Raw genomic sequence first — 7276 nt, forward strand, 5'->3', positions numbered from 1 at the left:
CTTCCGAGGGGGGGGGGGGGGGGGGGGGGGGGCTGTATGATTCACAGTCAGTGGTGAGGGTTGTAGGACGGACAGCCCTTAGAACAAGGGTGGGCAAAACACGGCCTGGGGCCCAGGCCATTCTATCTGGCCCATGGGGCCCCTAAAAATTTTAGAAAATTAATATTAATCTGCCCTGGGCTGCCTGTCATGCTTGCCGAAACTCAGTAAGCGGCCCTCCGCCCAAAATAATTGTTTGCCCCTGCCTTAGAACCACCAGTCAGTGGTGAGGATTGGGTCCACCAGGGCCTCTTAACCAATCGGGGTGAGGTGGGGGCTGCAATAAGCCCATGAAAGGCATGGCTGGCTCCAATCTACCCATGAAATCTGCCAACTGCCTCCTTAATTTAACCCCTAGTTATAAATCCTAGGCTAGATTCCCTGCTCATGTATGTTGCTGTAATTCTGTTGCCTACACCAGAGTTACACTAGCATAACATTTGTGCAAGTGGAGAAAAAGATCCACAGTTCAATTTTGCCTTTGAGACTAAGCCACGTTGTTAGTAGCTGGGGGACAATTGTATTGGTACAGAGTAAGATGTGATAGATTTTTAAAAACTGAAGGTAAGATAGGGTGACACTTTACAGATTAACTGGTTCAGAGAGGTGCATTAGCTTTTGTAGGCAACAACCTACTTTGATACTATAGCATAGATTGTTAAAGGTGTTCCATTTATTTTTACGTTACTAAATGTATTCTTGTCAAGCTGGGAATCTCGTAACTGAAGAACGAATGAAATGATGATGCAGTGATATTACAGAAGCTGAGACACTGAGATGTGATCAGGTATTAGCTGTGAACTTTTTTTTTCTCTATTAATGCTTAGTTAATATGAAGGAGTACTTACTGTTTTAGAAAGATCTGCATGGAGTGATTCAATATCTTCGCTCATTCCATCCACTACCTCTCTACCCATTGTCAATTACCCAGAAGGTTTCCTGGACATGGTTCCATCATGTTTTGAAAACTAAGTTGTATTTTCTAAGATGTCCAGGAAACCTTCTGGGTAATTGACTAACAAGGGTGAGATCAGGATTTGACCTCCTGACATTTCAAATGTTTAAAAAAAATATTGAATTTTAAGAACACTTTTTCAGGTGGCCTTTTTACATTGCAAAGCAGCAAAATAAGGGCACAAAGCTAAGCAAAATATATATTTTTCCCTCATCAGCTTCACAAGGAAAACAAACAATACTGCAGACTGAATGTTCCCTGTACTCTTTCCATTCTTCCTACACTAACCCTTGTGTGTCCCAAAGTGAACTTGCATTTGTTGGAATATGAATTCAGAGTGATACTTGCACGTTGGCCTCAGTCAGCACTATAATCTTATCATCAGTTGTGTGGCTCTTGATCAAGGTTTTTTTTAATTATTATTATTATTATTATTATTATTATTACCATTTGGATGAACTCTGGCATGCTTTGGGTTGGTGCTGTAATAAGAAAGAGAGAGAATTTGAGTTTTGGTGTCTTGTGTATTTTTGGTGGAGAATGTTTGATCAGGTAAATGCTTCAAATTAAAAGGTTACCTTGTACGTCTAGCACAGAGATACTACTTATACTTTGCTAGTACCATTGACCAGTTTTCAGGATATGTGGCTTTTCTTCATGCTGTTTGCAATGCTTTTGGAGAGAAAGTGAAAGAGGACTGTGTCTCAAGCACAGTCTGAAGCTGTAGACAGCTGGGAAGGATTCTTGAAACCTCCTTTTGATGGTCTGTATTTTAAGGTTCCAAATGGAAGGCTTTTCAGTGTCCTCCTAGTTCAAACCTTTGCTTTGATCCTAGTTAGGCTTGAAATACTTAATCCAATCCCTTACCCTCTTGCTAATTTTTAATCAACCACAGTTTGAGGCCTCCACCATTTTTGTTTTAAGTATTATGGCTGTAATTCTGCATAGTTGTTCCTAACCTTGGCTCTGCACATGCATTACATATTAGCTGACTGGGGTACTGTCACACTCCAAAACTTTGTCTGGAAAAGTTTTGGGGGACCTTCCTTGTACCTTTGCCTTCAACACCCCATTTTCTTACTCTGCAGCTTCTGCTGCTATCTATGTGCAGTGCACAAACCACTGACTTGTAACCCTGGTGTAGTTCATGGCCAGTTGTCAGGATCGCTGGTGTCTTTAAGAGAAGTAGGCCCAGCTCCCTGGGTTAGAGCAGGTGCATCCCAACTGGACCTGAGTAACAGGGTGAGGGGAGGCACCTGAGGCTAATAAACAAACAAAGAGCAGTTAGGAAGGCTGTGGCTTTTCTGTAGGGAGGAGCTAGTTGGGCCCTGGGGCAAACTGCAGGAATTTTCTGTAGAAGGTTGAGAGCTGGGAGGGAATGGTAAAAGGGCTTTTTCTGCATCAGCCAGCAATGGAAAAGGCTGAAGAGATCTAGGGGTAGGGGGGCAACAGAAGGGATTGGTTGCTGGCTTCCCATGAGCTGGAGGACTGAGAGAAAATGAATCAACAGAGGGGATTATCCACAGACATTACTAAGCTATGTTTCTGGAAGGTTGCAAGTCCCCTGGAAGCTTGCTTGTTGGCCTGTCCAGCCACATCTAAGAGAGAAGACGATTCCCAGGTGGAAAGTCTGGACATTGTTGCCAGGAAGAGCAGGGAAGGGCTCCAGCATAAAGGGCTGGACTGGTCAACCTGAGAGAGCACTGCAGGAGTGGCAGAAGATATCTGTGTGAAGGTATTGTTTGGGGACTTGCATACTTGGTGGGACGAATATAATTTTGTTGACATTTAAAGACTGATCTTATGTTGAAGAAGAAAATACATGCCTCTAGGTACGGGGGATTCTAACCGTAACAAAGCAAATGGTGAAGTCTCTGATGGTCTGAAAGGAGAATGGAGGTGATACCTCTGCCACATATCCTTGGCCCTAAGAGTCGTGGTAGGCAGGAGTTAATCATGTCTACACCACCACACAAACTGTGCAGAAATTATGCAGTGCTTAGTCTGGCTTGGTATCATTAAAGCAAGACCTCCTACTATTGTGGTCATGCTTTCACTGCCATAGTTGTCTCTGGCAACAGTGGACACACATGGTTTCTTCTGGGTTTTTTTTTTCTTTTTTTTTTTTCCCTGTAGCTTGACTTGTTCATAGATTTGTTTTGGTTTTTTTTACTTCAGCTTTACAAGTGTTTCAGATGTCTTTGTTTTAGGACCTTTTGCTGTTTAGATCTTTCATGGTATGCTGCCGCTTCTGCCACAAGCCAAATCCCTGATCATCGCTTTATGAGTTACTAGGTCTCTGATAGTCTGATTTATTAATTTATTTTGGTTCCACTGTTCAGCGTACTGTAGCCTTTTATTCTGTAGCCTCTTAGTCTGCTGTTTTGATATTCGTGATTCATAACTGTGAACTGGCAATCGCACTATACGTAACATAACTATCATCAGTCACAGTAGAGCAATGTATTTCTCATGGGTCTCAGTTCATGCATTTTTATAATTATATATGGTAGGGGGAGAAAGTGTCACTACATCGGACTTTACTGTCTGAAGTAGTTTTACAACTCACTCCAGATGGGCTTTTATACCATTTCTGGAGTTACCATCTTTTCTTTCTTTCCCCTATACACTGTCGAACCACCTCTTCTTTACTTGTTGGCTAATCCCTTTCTTTTTTTTCCCCAATGCCTTCCATGCAACTGTTTGCCAAACTTTTCTCATCCCCGCTGAATAATGTATGTTCCAGGCAGACCACATGGCTTTAAAGGCCAGTTGCCAGAGATGGATGAGGGAATTATGAATTGTTGTAGTTTCTGGAAGCCTCCCACAAATATATGCACCGCTTTTCTTGCTTCTGCTTCCAGTTTTTCTGGGGTGAGACCCTTATTATCTGATCTCAGTTTGGCTTGTATGCTGTTTCAAAGATCAGTTTAATTTTAAAATGAATTTTGCAGTAATTTAATTTGTATCTGACAGAAACAACAAAGCTGTCAACCAAGGTGATCCAGCGTTTGTATGTGGTGGGTTGAAATCCCAGACTGCTCCCTTCAGTTGTAAGTACCCATGTTGCAGTTGCTTGGGCTTTTTTTTTGTTGGGCAGGTGACTTAGTGGCACTTTTTTCTCAAATGCATGCTAAAATACTGAGTGGTTTAACTTTAGGGAGAGGTTATTTGTGCATTGCACCAGTCTTGTACTTGTTGCCAGCAATCTTTTGCACAGCTCTATTTGTATTACCCTCTAATTGGACTTGTGATCCTGACAGGTGTAGGCAATGAAGATCTGGCACGAGAGCCCACCAGACACTTGGAATTTACTCAGGCAGACATTACATGCTGAAGCCTATCCTGCCTTATCCTCAGTGATAATAAGGCAGGATAGGTTCTTGCTCAGGTTGCAGAGACCGTTTTTTTCCTACGGTCTCTGCAACCTGAGCTATGTAGAAGTTAGTATGTGTGTGTCCTGCATGGGCTGCAATCCCACCTTTTGGTTACGGTGGAAAGATATTCTGAGTTTACAATGTCCATAATCCCATCCAATTTCAGTGCAGTGAATGGAAAGGAAAGGATGTTTGCTTCTAATCACTCACATCTCTGTTCAGAGTCGCTTGAGAAAAATGCTGTACTAATATCAATAAACATATTTAACTAATTTTTCCTATGCTATCACTTTAAAAAATACCAACATATTTAATGGGTAACTGAAACTAGTACAAACGGGGAATTCAGATTTACTGTAACCTTTGACAAAAGGTTAAAGACTGGCCATTTCTAAGACATTGTTTTTCTTTCTTGTTCCGGATGCTGCAGTCACTTCCCTTTACAAGGCCATCGAGTTCAGGCATGTGTTCTGCCCCTACCCTCCCAAATTCAGTGGTCGCAGCTCCGTGGTCACCAAACATGAGAAGCAAATCTTCTGCTCAACAGCATGATGTGGACAAGACTTAGGATTTGTCATAGTAGTAGAAACAGAAGCCTCATCTGCTCAAGCAGTGATGCTAAGGGTGGAATTTCTTTGTGTTGTAAGGTGACTTTGGCATTGTCATCTGGGATGGGGAGAAGGCAGGGTAGATTAGCATTTGAGTTTGGGCCATGCCGTGCCAGACACAGCATGCATTCATAACAAAGATTTGCCCTAAACTGGAAAACGTAGTTTATATAAGCGGATAGCTCTTAGAATTGATAGAAACAAGGTACCAGATAATTAATGAAAAAGTACTAATATTCTTATTGTAGCTGTCCTTTTTTTCTAAGGTCTCTGCAACATGTAGATGGACAGAGCTACATGGAGAACAAAAGGCATCCCTAACTTCCATTTTCCTTGCTTTTGTGTAGTAATTTATATTTTCCTATGGATTCCTATATTTAATTACATAGGAGCAGAAAAACTGAAGACTTCATACAAATATTCACCTAGATGCTGCATCAAGCCAAACCCCAGACTCCCACCAGTCCTGTCTGTGCCACCTGTCTTCCTTCACTACTGCAAGGTAGCTTGAACTTAGCACCTTGAACTTACCTTGTTTCTATTCTGTTATTTTCTTGGACTCCTTATCTTGTTTTTGACAATTAGGTGAATAAGGGAACATGCAGTGTATAGATTGTAAAATTTCCTTCCTCTTCCAGCTGCTTTTTACTGTTTTACAAGCACCATTAATTTTATAGCCTTTGAATTGGGAAAGGCCACTTGACTTCACCTGGGTATCATTGTAGCATAAAATGAATTATTTTAAAATTAATTATTTCTATTGTTGTCCACGCATAGTATACTTGAAATATACTTTTGTGTGAATAGGAAATGTTTCTTGTATGTTACTGAGTGTAGCAGAAAACCAATTTAACCTAAACTATATTTTTCAGTTGTTCTCTTATGGTAACTTTTAAGGCCTAGAAGTTTGGAATATATGGCAGTAACCGGCTTCCATGTGCTGGGTGAATTCACAGGCACCAGATGTTGCTTTATGTATTTGAACACTTTTTTTTTATTGATCTATAGTTTTGCGCACACATGTTCTATACACAAACATCTGTATGTGCAAGTCTTCAAGTGCAAAGGTCAGTGCATTCATGTCACCTGGGCTGCACCTGCAAAATGGGAGGTTGGGATCAGGCATTATTGGTTCAGTGTATGCGTAATTTTTACTGACACAATAAGCAGTGGGAAAGTAATATTTTTGGATTGTATTTGATCAGATGTTGGTATTAAGACATCACTAGAACCTAACCAGCGTGTTTCTCAAAGAAATGGAAGAATATAGTGTGCTAGTGTGTCAGTAAACGTCTTACCCTTAATAAAGGAGTAAGTAACTGCTTATAAGCTATGGGCAGCTGACAAATAATGTCCAGTCTTTATGCATACAAAGTTCTGTTTGTCCATTTCATATAATGCTGTTTTTTAGATTAAAATGCATTCTGATTTGGAAAAAAACCCATAAAAATAGTAGTATATGTTCCATGTTTTGTCTTTTAAATCAGTTCTGGTCTGTTACAAATAAAAAGGAGGCAACTTCAAGTTCTGAAGGTTAAACTAGACTTTCTGGTTCGCACATTACCAAAACAGAGATTCTGCCCTTAACATTTTATTAAAGTGATGAGATATGAGACAGAAAGGAATCCAGAAGTTCCTGTACAGATTAGTTCATGTTCCTAAAGCTTTCTTGGCTTTGTTAGGAGGAGTAAAACACATGGTCATGTACATTAGTCAGTAAATTTAAGCAGCTATTAATCTGAATACACCAAAGAATCAGCTCTGAGTTGGAAGGTATCATTTTACACAGCCACTTTCCAAAGGAGAACTGTGTTTGAGGATAAATGCCAGATAAATGGATGTCACATTTCCATAGGAGAGCATGGTGTTTCTTTTACTCTGCAACAGTACACACATTCAGTTGCCTTACTCCCATCCAAACAGAAAGATATGTGACACTTTAAGTAACAGCACCCAGAAAACAAAATCAAAATCACTTCTTACAGGTACAGGTTTCCCTCGCTTTATGCTGTACATGCGTTCCTGGAAAATGGCACATAACTCGAATTTGCATAAAGGGAACCCACTTTACAATGTAACAAAGAGGGATACATTCCAAGACCTCGACTGTACTGACCCCCAAACCTATTTCTACCACTTTTACAAGACAATGTTGGTACTCTCCAACAGCAGACAGTCTTGCACAAGCACAGGGCACTATTGTAATGGGGATGGTAATGACAGAAATGTGTCGCAGACAACGAGCAAGAAGCACAGGTCCACACAGGAGGCTATATTTTGGTGCACATCACTCCCAC

Source organism: Gavialis gangeticus, unplaced genomic scaffold (genome assembly GCF_001723915.1).
Source record: "Gavialis gangeticus isolate Ggan-Ray unplaced genomic scaffold, GavGan_comp1, whole genome shotgun sequence".
Classification (NCBI taxonomy): Eukaryota; Metazoa; Chordata; order Crocodylia; family Gavialidae; genus Gavialis; species Gavialis gangeticus.